Here is a 16463-nt window from a genome sequence, read left to right as displayed (position 1 = left end):
TCTACTTACTTACTGCCAGGGCCATCTATATCTAAGTTGACATTTGGCCGCACCAACAAACTGTCTCCACGTAGTTCGCTCCTCAGCATCTCTTTGTGTCGCTCCAAGTCTCTCCATGTCAGTCTTAACCTGTTGCCACCATCTCTGTCTGGGTCTCCCACGGGGTCTTCTTCCTGGAGGGTTGGGTGTTGAAACTTTTTTCAGCTTGAACTCTTTTCCTCTTGTGAGTATGTGCCCAGCCCATTGTAATCTCCTACATTTTATTCCACTTACAATGACTGGTTTTTTGTAGAGGTCTCTGATTTCCTTATTATGTTTCCTCCTCCATTTTTCCTTGCTCGTACGTGGGCCCATATATCTTTCGCAGCACTTTATTTTCAAACACTATGAGCTTTTTTTATTCTTTCTTGGTCATTTTCCAAGTTTCAGACCCATAGAGTAACACTGGACTTATGATTGTCTAGTATAGTCTGAGCTTTGTTCTGTGAGATAGGGACTTAGAAGAAAGTAGTTTTTTGCAGGCATATATACACCTGTTTGCTGAGTTTACCCTATTTTGTATCTCTGCACTATCCAAATTTGTACTTGAGATTGTTACTCCGAGATATTTGAATTCCTGCACTTTGAATTGATGTTCATCTATTTTCAGACTACCCATCCTTTCCCCCTGGTTTCTTGTAAAATGTATAAATTTAGTTTTGTAGTAATTTATTATTAGGCCCATTTTCTCGGCTTCTTCTATTAGCAATTTGGGAGAGTTTTCATGTCCTCTATATTTTCTGAAATAATTGCCACATTATCTGCAAAAGCCAACACATTAATCTTCGATCCAACCTCTACACTGAAATCTTGCTGTGCTACTTTTTGAAGCGCTTCTTCTATGGCCAAGCTGAATAGAATTGGAGAGAGCCCATCACCCTGTTTGACTCCTGAATTAACCAAGAACGGTTCACTGTAGTTGCCATCTATTTTAACACAGCATCTTGATCCTGTCACACTCATTTTTAACAAATTAATTTCTTTGGGATACCAAATTTCTCCAGTTGTATCCACAGTTAAAAAAATAAAATTCTGGTTAAAAATTCTCTCGCCATCTTTGCCATCATGCGAATCGTAGTAGTGTAGCTAGCTTTACGAACACCGGTGCGGGATGAGTGCGGAAGGACGACGGGAGAGACAATTTACATGCTGTTGTTGAATGGTGGAAATCGTCGCTGTCATGCGAATCGCAGTGCGGGACGACGACGGGAGAGACAATTTATAAACTGTGGTTAATTTGTGGAAATCGTCGCCATCATGCGAATCGCAGTGCGGGACGAGGACGGGACTGAGACAGTTTACAAGCTGTGGTTAAATGGTAGAAATCGTCGCCGTCATGCGAATCGCAGTGGGGGATGAGTGCGGAACGACGACGGGAGAGACAATTTACAAGCTGTGGTTGAACGTTGAATATCAACGATTCCGTACAGATATGATAAGCCCCTTATGAATGTGAACGTCAACAAGCTGAATTCATGGCTATCAGGTCAGATTTCCAGTAGTGATGATTTAGACCTACTCGACCTTGGCCACTTTGAAATAGGGGATTACACTCGTCACGGCCTTCATTTAAATAAGAGTCAGGGAAAGAAAAGAATCCGAAAATACATACGAAATCATCTGCTTGTTGGTGGACACACTAGTGATACAGTTGTAACACTTGGAAAATCTCACGGTGGTGCACAAATGGCTAGATTAGATACAGAAGGTACAAATAACATTTCGAGTCTGGGTGATGATTTAAACATGACAGGTGACACTGATACAGATAATACAGCTGCCGAAGAATTAAATAATAGTTTTTCGCCACACTTGGATGTAATGAGCTGGTTTACGTGCGTCATATGGTGGCCGAAAGTGATTGTTTTCCGACCAGGCCGGTAAAACTTTACGGCCCTAGGGCTGTAAAATGACCTTGAATAACAGCTGATTCTGATTTGATATGAACGGGTTTACAAAATAGTTTATGAAACAGAATCAGTTTATGCTTCTAGAATTGAATAAAGTATTTTGCAATAAGATACTATCATTTCATTTGGATGAATGAAATACAAATAAGATATTATAAACTACTCAAATTCAATTTTCAGAGTATAATAGAATCTAACCTCAAACCTCATAGTACTGCGTTTATCACAAAACCTGGTGGATAGTTTTGGAACTACTTGGGCAATATCCATGGTGCTGAACGTTTTAACAAATAGTTTATGAGACAGAATCAGTTTATGCTTCTAGAATTGAATAAAGTATTCTGCAGTAATATACTATCATTTTATTTGGATGAATGAAATAGAGGTAAGATATCTTCTTCTTCTATTATAATAAGAGAGAGTGGAGTTGTGTTTGTTCGCATCAAAACATGTCAACTTGTGGATTGCATACCGGAAAAACGGGAATGATTTAGATCTCCAAATTTTGAACATAGATTCTAAAAATATCAATCTCGTGCACCTGGAAGCCCAAATTTCTATTTTCCTTCTATATTTTTCAGAATATTAATGTTCAAATTCATCTATGCTACCGTAGGCTAATTGAAGTTCCATAGCCCAAAGTGTGTATTTTTATCAGCAGGTTATAAGACTGTCATTTACAAATGTCTATGTAGCGCAGCGGTAAGAAGCTTGCTTACGGAGCGATGGTACCTCGGTTCAAATCCCCCGATGCTTCCCATTTTTTTGTTCTTAATTTTTTCCCTCGAAACGTATTATTATCAATTATTTTTTGAAGGAATTTGTTTTCATTACTATTGAACTTGGATTTTATCAAATAATTATTTTCAATGTAAAATTTTGCCACCAGTACAAATGAATTGGACATAGTCTTCATGCTGTAGGCCTATAATTTATTGAATTTCATAAGAAAAATATGAATAGATCACAATAAAATAAGTAATAATTTATATTCTTCAGTTATAATGTAGGCTACTATCAGACACGAATTCCCAGTGAAACGAGTATTTTAGGTATTTTTTTGGAATTGGGAAAACAAAAGGCTGCCTGATTTAAATTGAGGAGGATCCTAATAGAACTAAAATTTATTGATGTATTGGAAAAATCAATATGATTCTGTGAGGTTTCCAAGTATTATGTATTCTTCAGTTTTCTATACTTTAATAACTAGATACTAATAACTATACTAATAGCTAGAGCTATGACCTTCCACTTTTGTTTTCGGAACTGCTTAATAAACAATTATTCTCATATATATTGTTTATTTCTCTGTGTGGCGAAAAATAGCGTTCGCACCACGGGCAAAAATGTTTTTCCGGCTCTCAATCTTTTCTAGTCCTCGGCCTACGGCCTCGGACTTGAAAACCGATTTCGAGCCGGAAAAGTCTCATTTTCGGCCCTAGGTGCGAAATATACTATTACACGCTCAAATATCCATCAACATTTTTTAGTGAACAGGTCAATAAGTCCGCAGGTGAAATAAAATCAGACACTGGTAGTACGGTAGGTTGAATAAGCTTGGATTCTATGGATTTGTTGGTAAAGCAGGGAAATTTTTCGTGTCCTATTTGGAAAATAGATATCAGTCAGTTAAATTGAGTAATGGGAGTTCACTGGTATTTTCAGCATGGGAAAGAATAAAGCAAGGTGTGCCACAGGGCTCTGTGCTTGGACCGACTCTTTTCAATTTATTTATAAACGACCTGCCAAATAATGTAGATGGCAAGCTCATTTTATATGCTGACGATACAACGGTTCTGGTTACTGGTAAGGATGATAGCGAAGTTATGATTAGGGCTCAAACAGCTATGCATCAACTCAACAATTGGTTTGGTCATAATGCATTGAAGTTGAATATGACTAAATCCAACTATATCAGGTTTGCCGTGACGGGACATCATGCTGAACCTTCAAACCTGAATGCTTCAAATGGGAGTGCTTGTCTGTTGAAGTGACTAGTTTTCTTGGAGTGGAATTGCAAAAAAATATGAAATGGGATAAACACTTGGAAAAACTTATAAAACAGCTCTATCATGCACTTTTTGCACTGAGAACTGTGAGGACTGCATCCACTATAAAGACAGCTCAGAAGGTGTATCATGGATATTTTTTAGCCCTAATACGCTACAGCATCTTCTTTTGGGGAATAGTAAAAATAATTTATATAAAATATTTAAGATGCAAAAGAAAGCTGTTCGTGTTTTGGAGGGCTTGCGGCCATCCAATTCATGTAGGCCCATTTTTAGAAAATACAGGTTTCTCACAGTCCCAGCATTGCACTTCCTTGAGACTGTAAATTTTGTATTCAGAAATTCAGAGAGATTTGAAGGAAATGTAGTTTGCCATGGCAATAGCACAAGAGCAAAGAGTTCAGCTGTATATCAGTACCCCGCTCACAGACTGACACTTTTGGAAAAAGGACCATATTATTCGGGACTGAAGCTCTTCAATTGTCTACCTGAAAGAATACGGTTATGTGGTAGTCATAGGCTTTTCTTGTCTTCTATTACTAATGTACTTGTGGAAGCGTGTCCCTATACAATGGAGGAATGTTGTGGTGCCTTCACACTTTGAGTTGATACAGATGCATACACTTTGCATAGAAAAATGTTCATGACATGTTACATGCCACTTGAGCTCTGCTCAGATTTGTGGCTTCACGTAACAAATGACAATAATAATAATAATAATGGCGGACATCGTCGACGTTATGCAAATCGCAGTGGGGGATGAGTGCAGAACGACGACGGGAGAGACAATTTACAAGCTGTGGTTAAATGGGTAGAAATCGGCGCCGTCATGCGAATCACAATGCGGGGATGAGTACGGGACGACGACGGGAGCGACTATTTACAAGCTGCGATTAAATGGTGAAAATCGGCGCCATCATGCGAATCGCAGTGCGGGACGAGGACGGGACTGAGACAGTTTACAAGCTGTGGTTAAATGGTAGAAATCGTCGCCATCATTCGAATCGCAGTGCGGGACGACGAAGGGAGCGAGACAATTTTCAAGCAGTGGTTGAGGGTACCCATTATCCCATCAAATAGTCATATTATGATGATCATCATCTATAGACTATAGGGAGATTTATGTTAAGTCAGTGGAAATGATAGGACGGCAATTTGCCCACCTTCTGTTATCACCGCCTTTCATAGATTAGTAGATAGCTGTGATTCAAGTTTCCACTGTATATTTGATTTTATATTAATTGTTAATTCCTGTTAATAATGATCAATTCTATCTCAAATTATATTTTATTCTCCACGAAAGTAATTTTCTCATGACTCAATAATAGAACACCAGTCCTGAACTTTACTTGTCACTTGAGGTTTGCTAAAACTTTGGACTGATCGCTGCAAATAATTGTAATAAATAATGTTGATATTGAGATGAAATATTTTGGTAGTTCATTATTTCTTCATAGCCAACAAACAGTTTGGCACAGTGCGGACTTGGAAAATGATAGAGCTATCTGCTTTATCTAATGACAGACAAGGATAGCGAATCAATGTGGTGCTCACTTTATAATATGCACCACACTTTTTTTTCCTCCTATTCTTCTTCTCAAATTTCTTCTTTTTCTCTTCCATTTTCTTGTTCTTCCTCTTGAGTGTCAAGTTTTAACTGTTCTTTTTTCAATCAGAGATTGACAATGATTTAACAACCGAAAACGGTCTTTCTAACTATTAATAAAATCTGTGGTTTTTGACTATTTCTTAGCCTTTTTATTTAATATTTTAGCTGTTCCTTCTATTCTAAATATTGCATTTGTTCCATTCATCCAATAGATAAAAAAAATATTACGGCGATTTTATCGAAATGTGAAACTGTTTTTGTGTTATGTTGCAGATGTGTTACAGCACTTTTGTTGTGGTGAGGACACTGTTGCAGTATGGAGCTTTCGGCGTCCTGTCATGGACCACAGCTTTCAAGTATGCCACTTGACAGGTGAGGCTTTCAACTTCAGTTCAATTATTTATTATCCGGAATAAAAACACATTACAATGATAAAATCTATCCTACAATTGGCTTATACACGTACGGGATAGGAAATTCACGAATGACGCAACATAACGTCTCAACTACTCAAATGATTAACTTGAAATTCTGCATTATAGATCCTTTTATTTCCCAAGAATGGTTATAGGCCTATTAAAAATTCTTCAAGATTTCAGTAGGTCAAATTTTCAGTATGTCAAGTTCTTAATCAGACCCTTGCGGAGCACGGGTTACCTGCTAGTTTATAAATAAGGCAGTGAAAGCCTTACTTGAATAAAGCTTATAATGGAAGTTGAGGATAGTATTCTTCACTCGTCAGCTATTATAAGTTGTTCGCTATAGTGAGGTCCACTTTATGATGGCAGTGGAGAAAGATAGAACAGCGTTGCCACCGATTCTCTGCCTTGCTACTGCCTTCTATAGAGGATAGCTGATACCTGTTCATTTGATGTAATACTAACTGTTCATTCTTGTTGGAAATAATCAATTATATTTTATTCATCAATTATTTAATAATTAATTTTCAAATATTTCATATTGAATATTTTGTTAATCATATTTCTACATTGTTGAAAACGATCTGGCAACTTTGTAGGGTAGAAAATGATACTAATAAATAAATGTTTATTTCCCAAAAACTAAAACTACAACATCAATTACACCAAATATTAGATAAATTACAATATTACATACAATAGTTAGTTACAAAAAATTCTTATAATGTGTCCTCTACTTGTTTAGTTGTTTCTGTGTGGAAATTGACCTACTCCACTATGGCGTACCATGTTCTAGAGTAGGTTTTGTTAGTTTTTTTGTGCGTATTATTAATTAGTTAGTGTTTAGTAAGTCATTAGGTGGTTAATTGTTATTTGAAATAATGTTTTCTATGTTCTGTCTTCCTTTGCTCATCAACCAATTGTGTACTATTGTTATGAACTTTCTAGGATGATTAATCTGTTTAAAGTTTGCAGTAAGTAGATTATATAATTTTGGTGCTAAATGATTTTAATGTGTCTGGTGAAGTGTCTTCCTTGCAACACTGGTGATGAGAAGATTCCTGTATCTGGTGTTGTGGTTGTGGTTTCTGGTTTGAAATGTTGTTGGGTTCTTGTGTAATCTGCATAGTATCTCCTTGGAGTAAAGCTGTCTTGGATCCATCACGTCAAACTCATTGAATAGCTGATCTCATGAATAGCGTGGAGGCTTCTGGTTGATGACACTCTGTACCCTGAGGAGCGGTTCGATGTTGGAATCTACCTTTTAGTTTTACTAAATTTTAGTCATTAATTATAACTGGCTGTTTCTGCAGCCAATTATTTGTTTTCTTCCTATAATATCAACATTTACTCATATCATTTTTTCTAATGTGTATTTTTCTCAATTTAGTTTAATATAATATCAATTTTCATAATTTAGTTTATCGATTTTAAATTCAGCGAATTACGCCAGGCCCTCACAAACACAGGCTTAAGCCTACATGTGAGTCTCTCATAACGTAAGGGTATATATAAATGTACTGTAACTGTACTGTATTATTTGTAAATTGTGAGAATAAAATTTGATTTGATGTGCAAGAAGCTTGCACCTCCCCATCCCACAATCCCATACAGCATGAGGGACTGTGCTAGAGAGAAGCTAGGTACTCTGCTATCTGCTAGCTGCTAATACTGCTATTTGCTTTGTCGAATGATAGACAAGAATAGAAACACCAATGTTGTTAAAATACTGCCATTATAACGTGGACTTTTCTTCAAAAGAAATTACAATGTATTGCCAGGTCTTGCATGGCCCATTGCATTCTAGCAGTACATTACTATACTAAGTGCCGGTTGCACAAAGGCCGGTTAATTTCAATCGTGATTAATTTCACGAGAACCAATCAGAGAAGCCTTCTTTTCTAAAAAACCTTCTCTGGCTGGTTCTTTTGAAATTAATAACGATTAAAATTTAACCGTCTTTTGTGCACCCGGGCCTTACACTGCAAAGTACTATAGGTTAGTACTATTCTAATTGTGTTTTTTAGCTTTGATATTGTAGTATGTAGGAGTGGTTGGTTATAGCATAGAGAAACAATATCTCAAGCCGATAATCCACGTAGTTCTTTCCCGTGAAGCTTTATGACGCTGGTAGTCTCTCTTATTGTGCCGTTCATACACTCTTACCCGGTCAAAACAGTAAAAATCGACAGTAATCGGCTTGAGATAACAGTAAGGGCCTGTTTCCGAGCTCGGGATCTATAAGTTCTGGACTTACAGAGTCCAGGACTAAAATAAGCTCTCGGGTCTAAATTGACTTTCTGAGTCACGATTTTATCTTCTAAACTCCGGGGTCTATTGAGTTCTCGACTTATTTGAGTCCAGGACTTTAACGCAGTAAACATGAGGGAAATTCACAATATTTTGCTGTTGTATTGTTGGCATTATAGCCAAAACGGAAACAGCTGATTGCAGCGGGACAATTCAAATGAGCATGCTCTCCAAACTATTTTGTAAAAATACGTTTCGATTTCTTTGTAGGCCTATTCAAAGCAAAACCTTTGAAAGGTGAATGAATAAACATTTCATTTTACGTTATGCTATTATTGATCATTGATCCTAATCAGTGATTTTGGAATAAAAATTTCATTAGGCTATTGAGTTTGAAAACGTATTTGTTTTGAAAAAACTTGAATAATAATTTATTATTTTTATATTATTAATATGTTGAATATGACATTGATTAATAAAATCCAGATTGGAGAATAAATTCCAAGACAATCCTTGTATTATTTTTCTTGAACATTTTTAGGTTATGTCACAGGAAAATGAAATGAGGTTAGTTTTTTACGCATGATTCTGATACAATTTTATTCCAAAACGAACTTGCAAACTATAAATTATGAATTTAGATGGACTAGATTAATCCAAATAATTTAGGTATTCCATGACATCTATTTGGCTTTTATCTACTCCAAAACAATAACTGAATTTATTGTGTTTGCTCGGTTAAGTCTAGAACTTGAATTTAAACCCTACCCCAGTCGAGGGTTTAAAATCACGCTGTTTTAAGTCCTGGACTTGACGATTTTTGATAAATCCTCGACTCGGAAAGAGGCGAGAATCTAATTCAAGTCCTGGACTTATAAGCCCTTCACTCAGAAAGCGAAATTATAAACTCCAGGGTCTAACGTGATCTCTAAACTCCAGAGTCTATTCAAGTCCTCGACTACGTTAACGCTCTGACTCGGAAAGCCAATTTTCTGACTCCAGAGTTTAAAGCCAGTTAAAGTCTAGAACTTAGCTAAATCCCGAGCTCGGAAACCGGCCCTAAAAGTTGCGACATAAACGCCCTATACCATGGGATATCTACTTACGCTATTGTCTCTCTATGGTTATAGTAAATGTAGTTTAAAAAGGTTTGTTGTCTGTCTTTTCAGGTATGAACCTGACTGTTGGTGGTTGATATACTTGACGATTTCTCTCTGGAATGTCTGGAGATTGACTTGGCATAACTCACCCTGATTCGGCTGATTTTCTGAGTTGTATCTCCGGTCATTTGTAACTCAGCTTTCAAGCACGAAACTTGTAAGGTGAGTCTCCCAGTATCTTCAATTTATGTAGATGCATTACAATATTATCTTGTATAGTTATTCCAAATTGCTTTTTTCATATTATTGTACTGTTCAATAATTATTTTCTTAGTTTATGTTATGTAAATTCATCTAAAACTTTGCTGTATTGTAAGCTATTGTATATAAGTGTATAAGCCAGTATATATTGTAATCTACATAAATAAAGTACTCAATCAATCAATGAATGGACGGTTGATGAGTATTCAAATACCTCTGATTTGTGTAGATACAAGCATTAGAAGATATCCCATGGTATAGGTAGTTTATGTTCCAAATTTTATACCGATTTTCTGTTAACTCTAGCAGATTACTGTCAACTACTGTCTATTATTAGTGTTCTGTTGGGATGACAGTGTAAGAACGGCACAGTATGAGAGACTACCAGTGTCACATAGCTTTACAAAAAGCAACTAGTACTAGGACTATCGGATTGAGTTAACAGTGAAATTTGCAACATAAACGCCCTATACCATAAGTATTCTTATTCTATCTCTTCTCTATGGTATCACCATAGATGATACAGTATCATCACACATGATACAGTATCACCACACATGATACAGTAGCACCGTAAGGGCCGTTTGCACAGTAACTGTTTAAACGAAATTCCATTTTAAACTGGATTAAACCCGTATCAAGTCTCGTTTGTTATAATGTGTTTCATTTTGAGTTCAAGCCACCAGCAAAGTTTAAGCTTTGACGGTGCAAACGGCCCTAAATGATACTGTATCACCACACATGATACAGAATCAACACAATATGATACAGTATCTTCGCAACTAGATACACAACACCATAATTTGATACCAAATATTGAATGAATTCTGCAAACCATTGGATATCTTATTATGCCATCTTTTCTCTATGATACAAATCAGTATTATTTGATTTTCAAATGTAGGTATCTATTGCAAAATGAGAACATTTTGCTGTACAATATGAATAAAACAGTATATAAGAATGAAATTAAGGAATTATAAGATACAAAATACCTAATATTCGAATTAGAAATTTAATCGTGTAATTCAAACAGAATTAAACTGTAATGCATTTTACCAGCATTTATATTGATGAATGAATTTAATTATTTATGGTATTCATTTATTGTACAAAACACTATAATCATAATATAATTATGACTTTGGAGGAAAAACTAGGCTGATCATGTACTATTTCTCTTCTAAATAAACAGATAGTCTTCATATCGCTCTAATTCCCAGTTGTTCTCTGCTTAAAATCAGCCGTTCATCTTATATAATTGACCGAGCGAAGTTAGGTCTAAGATTCAAGTCGAAAGTTATGCATTTCTCTTTATGTTTATATTTATGTTTTTATGTTCCGCATTTACGGCGAAACGCGGTAATAGATTTTCATGAAATTTGACAGATATGTTCCTTTTTTAATTGCGCGTCCACGTATATACATGGTTTTTGGAAATTTTGCATTTCAAGGATAATATTCTTTCTAAGAAGCCTCAATGCAAATCTTACTCGGGATATCAGATATGACTTCAGACGGTTTTTAGTTCAAGTTCCCCAATCTAATTTAACAATTCTTCAACATTCATTTTCTTTCAATGCACCTAGAATGTTTAATTTGATTTCAAGAAAATTTAATACCTCAGTCCCATTCAATATATTTCTTGAAAGTTTGAAGTTCAATTTGTTCACATTGAATGACTGTGAATCTTTTTTGAGGATTGTACATTAGTATAAATATTAGGAAGTATAATCTTATTCTTAAGTCAGTGGTTTTTTCCCTGTTTTTCTGTTTTCATAATTTAATTCGCTATCCACTGAGAAAATTTTTGAATAATTTTATTTATTTTACTTTATTATTTTTTTCATTTATCTTAATTTTTTCCATGAAAATCAATGGAAATTCATTCAATAACATTACAATTGTTATAATAGATTACCTGTATAATACGCATTATGAAGACCGTAACACTGGTAAATTTATAATTATTAATTTTCACATAAATAAAGTTTATTTCTTGTGTAGAGCGTTGCGGTCCTACTACTCTAGTCTTTAAATTTATTTTATTTTAAGAGAAGTGCACTCCAATAGGGCTTCTGCCTAGGTGTGCTCATATTTATTTCGCTTTATGTTTTTGTCATCTGAAGCAAAACATATAATTTTCATTAGTATTTTTTTTTTGTATTGTTAGATGGTACAATGTTTTGTTATAATATTATGTTGTGCGGAATAAATTATTTTTTGAATTGAATTGAATATAAAAGGAAAAGGAGCCTCCTTCATACGCCAATATTAGAGTAAAAATCAGACTATAGAATTATCATAAATCAGCTGTCGAGTGGATTATAAATTGCATGTAATTCAATATCTCAATGTAACTAAGTTGAAAAAACAGCTGTTGTGTGAACTATTAATTGCATGCAGTGAGGCATGCAATTGCTAACTTGAAGTAGCATAGTTTTTTCTCCCGACTTTTATCTGCTTTCAACTCGGTAAGCTTTTGATGGCAGTAGCATATAGCTGTTTACATCAAATTATTAGCATTGTTGATACAACAACCCAAACAGCCATCGCCGACACGTCAGGACAGGACAGAATTTACTCTGATGGACAGTATTAGAGGAGACTGTGGTTTATAACTGCGCGAGGTCTACTGTTCACAGAACTACTAGTATAATAGAGGAAAAGATTGGTTTATACATGTACGGGATAGGAAATGCATGAATGACGCATCATCACGTCTCAACTACTCAACTGATTAACTTGAAATTTTGCATGTTGATTCTCAATTTACCGAGGATGGTTATAGGCCTATTTCAAATTCCTAGATCTCAGTAGCTCATGTTTTCAGTTTGTCAAGTTTTTTAAAGTTAAACCCTTGCGGAGCTCGCATTACCAGCTAGTTTTCAATAAAAGAGGTCTTTTTCATGAGTCTTGATAGTGTTATATTTATACAGGGTGATTCATAATTATGGTAAAATAATTTAATACGTGATAGTAGAGGTAAAAATAAGAAAAAAGTTCTCACTCTCTCATCTTCACAAAGTTGAACATCTTCACTTCAGGGATTAGGTTTATTAATGAACCTAGAATGCCACCTGGAAGAATTCCCGTTGTAGTCCAAAACTATAGACCTACAGGAAAAAGAGATGTAGGGAGACCAAGAAAGAGATGGGTACCGGAACAGGTTCATTAGTTCTCATAAACATATATCCATAAACATATATCCATAAACGCTTCATTATCGAGCTATACAGAGTGAAAGATTTCGCCCGGAATTTAGTTCCTCTGGTGAAATGCACCGATGCTGAATTGTTTGGGGACTAGTTTTTAAAAACCTTATGCTGGATTCATATGGGAAAATATCTGAAAATTGGATAAAACTAGTCTGGAAGCTGTAGTGTGAGTAGTTTTTGAGAAAAAAGTTGAAATATGCAATAAATCTAGGTAGAAAAACACAGACTTCTACGTTTGATGCCCAATAACTTTCTTTAATGACCAGTAAACAAATAATTTTTCGCAATAAAAATTGTAGATAATTTAATTCTTAAAAGAATCATGTAAGCTGTGTAAACTAAATTCAAATAAAAGTTGAATAAAATGTATTCGTATGTAGTACATTACACCACAAAAATTTGCTGTTTTATGAGGAGTATTTTTTCTCAAAAACTACTCACACTACAGCTTCCAGACTAGTTTTATTCAATTTTTCAGATATTTTCCCATATGAATCCAGCATAAGTTTTTCAAAAACTAGTCCCCAAACAATTCAGCATCGGTGTATTTCAGCAGAGGAACTGAATTCTGGGCGAAATCTTTCACCCTGTATAGCTCGCTAATAAAGCGTTTATGGATATATGTTTATAAGAACTTTTTTTCTTATTTTTACCTCTACTATCACGTATTAAATTATTTTACCATAATTATGAATCACTCTGTGTATTTAATTTGTTTGACGATTTTATGAAAATAATAATTGTTTGCTGTTTTGCAGGTTGGATTTTTCCGAATAAACTGGCCATCGAAGCCCAACAACAGTGCTGTGAGCGACTCGACAAACTTCTGCTTCTCCTGATTCGTCTTCTTCTTCTTCTTCTTCTTCTTCATCTGCACTTCTCTCCTGCTACATCTCTTCTTCATCCTGTTCTTCTTCTTCGCTGATCATCCATATAGCTGAAAGCTGACGATTTGATAATGTTACACAAAACTGTGAGTTAGCTGATTTACACCCGTTTGCACAAAAGTCTGTTAACTTTTAATCCCGATTAAATGCCACGAGAGCCAATCTGAGGAGCCTTCTTCACAGAAAAACCATCTCTGTTCGGTTCTTGGAATTTAATCATGATTAGAATTTAACAGCCTTATGTGCAACTGGGCCTTACAGTGTAGAACTATGTATATCCTTGTCTAGTAGCTGATGTAGTATGACAGTAGTTTTGTTGATAGATTTTTAAATTCTAAACTTTGCTTCTATAGTGAAATTCACGTAATATAAAGTCAGTGGTGGAAATGATTGGTAGAATGGCCAATTGTCTATTGCCACCTTGTTTAGTGGATAGATGTGATCAAAACTGTAGTTGCGTATCACGATCTTGCAATGCAACTGCAGTTGTGTATCACCATTCTTCAACTCCACTAAAATAATATAATTATTATTCAACTCCACTGCATTGTGTATCAAATCCATGTAACGGAAACTGTAGTTGCGTATCACGATCTTGCTACGCTAAAAACCTTCAGCCTTATCAAGGAACTACAACGTTCTAACAATTATGTGATAGAATTGCATCACCAATATTAATTATTTATAAGTAATCACGCATTTTTTATTCTAATTTATAGTTTATTGTATGAATATTAATCGCTATTTGTGACTAGAGTACCTAGTTTGTATATTTGTTGTAAAAATGGCATGTTTATGATTAACATGTTTGTTATAAATAATACGTTTGTATATAAGCTGGAGACTGTGGAACGATTATAAAATAAATTAAATAATCATGAAATATAAATTATAAAATTGACAAAAATAAGCCTCGGACTGTAAATAGTCCAACAGTGCCTTTTTAATTCAGTAGGAAAATATATACTGAGTTTGAAATATCATTAGCTACTGGAAGCTATTTCTTATCTACTGATTGATATCAGTACAACAAAACCTGTATAATATCAACCTCATTTTCAAAAATTTTAATAAAAACATAAATTTTATCAGACAATTTTATTCCAAAGTCAAATTTATATAGATTCTTTGAGATTAGGAGGGAAGTGTTCAGAGAATACTTTAGAACTGGTCAATGAAAATAATAATTTGAATTTTTTATTGAGGTTCACTTTAAACTGTCATGCTTCTCATTTAAACAATTCAGACAGTTTGAAGTGTTTTGCTCCATAATTTATTATTGTACTATAATTAAAGCAATAATTATTTTACTCTTATTGCAAATTTATAAAAAAATTGTGCGATTTAGAACGATCATTTTTCTGATTTTTGAAAAGACATTCATATTTTACTCGTATTGCAAATGTATACAAATTTTGTGCGATTTAGAACGATTATTTTTCTCTAATAATCTGATTTTCGATATTTAGTGAATTAAGATTTATTAAAATTTGAACTAGTTTTGGAACGTAAGCTATTGCTTTTTATAAACTAACTTCAATTCTATATTTTAATTAACTCTTTAAATTTCACAACGTAAATCCTGAAAGTTCTCTCTCTCTCTCTCTCGCTCTACAAACTTGAATCACACAACTTTGAAAAATCAAAGTTGACAACTTGCATGTTTATTTTCTAATATTAAAGTGTCAAATACGCCTACTGCCCATGAAAACGAAAGTTATGAAAAAACTACCAAATTATTACAGATTAATATAGAAAATGAAAAATTATTGAACTATACTTTTCATTCCCCAAATAGATTTTATACTTTTCTTAAAGTTGTGAATTTGTAAAATATAGTAATAACCTGTGTAATTAGTTGTAAACAAATTTTAAACGCTATAAATATTCATTTGTACTCAATTTTTGTAAAGATTTGCCAACTTTATCAATTCTATTCCGAATTTATTAGGCTTAGATCTATGTATATTTATTATTTATTTATTGTTACTGTGACAATTTTGCATCATATTTGAGACTCGTTTACAACCTCTATTTATTTCTTTGCTTTGGATAAGAATGTAACTTACTAGCATTGGAATTTTATTTTCAATAAATCTTATTTTTCCAGAATTCTTTTCTTTCTTTATCTGGCGCTACAGCCCTAGGTGAGCCCTGGCCTCCCCCAATAACACGCCTCCATTCCTCTCTGTTCATGGCTCTTTCTTTCCATCCTCTCACTTGGTCCACCCACCTGTTCCTTGGCCTACCTTTTTTCGTCTGTTTCCAGAATTCAAATGATGTAAATTATCTTGGAAACTCCGAAAGGATGGTAGGATTTGTTTGATTTTGGTACCAAATTAAAGTCTTACATTTGATGAAATTGAAAATAAAAACACATTCATTATCAACTGAACTAAATAATGCCTCAGTTACCACTTGCTATGTTTTAACTTCCTGTTACAATTCTAAAATACAAATGAGCTCAGTAGTAACATACATCATGAGAAATTTGAATTTCACGCTCAATTAGTATAAATCATGAGAAATTTGAATTTCCCGCTAATCATGAGACATTTGAATTTCCCGCTCAAATAGTAGCTCATTTGCATATTAGAAATGACCAGATTTCTACCAGGGCATCAGAAACATGCAAGAGGTACACAAAGTAGATAAGTGTTGCGGGTTGCCTATGCTTGCATTTGAAGGCGTTGAAAAAACCTGCTACCTCTTCAAGTGTTCTGACTCCCTGGTACAGAATTAAAAACCAACTAAAATACTA

General features: G+C 34.5%; 1 long non-coding RNA gene across 1 annotated transcript; it reads left to right on the top strand.

Annotated features, from left to right (window-relative positions):
- Positions 1-5793: 5793 nt before the first annotated feature.
- On the top strand, positions 5794-15309 carry LOC120354010. Its single transcript, XR_005572764.1, has 3 exons — positions 5794-5939; positions 9406-9558; positions 13574-15309. It is a non-coding gene; the product is annotated as an uncharacterized LOC120354010 (long non-coding RNA).
- Positions 15310-16463: the final 1154 nt, after the last annotated feature.

This window comes from Nilaparvata lugens, chromosome 13 (assembly GCF_014356525.2).
Source record: "Nilaparvata lugens isolate BPH chromosome 13, ASM1435652v1, whole genome shotgun sequence".
NCBI lineage: Eukaryota > Metazoa > Arthropoda > Insecta > Hemiptera > Delphacidae > Nilaparvata > Nilaparvata lugens.
This window is presented reverse-complemented; position numbering and strand designations above follow the sequence as displayed.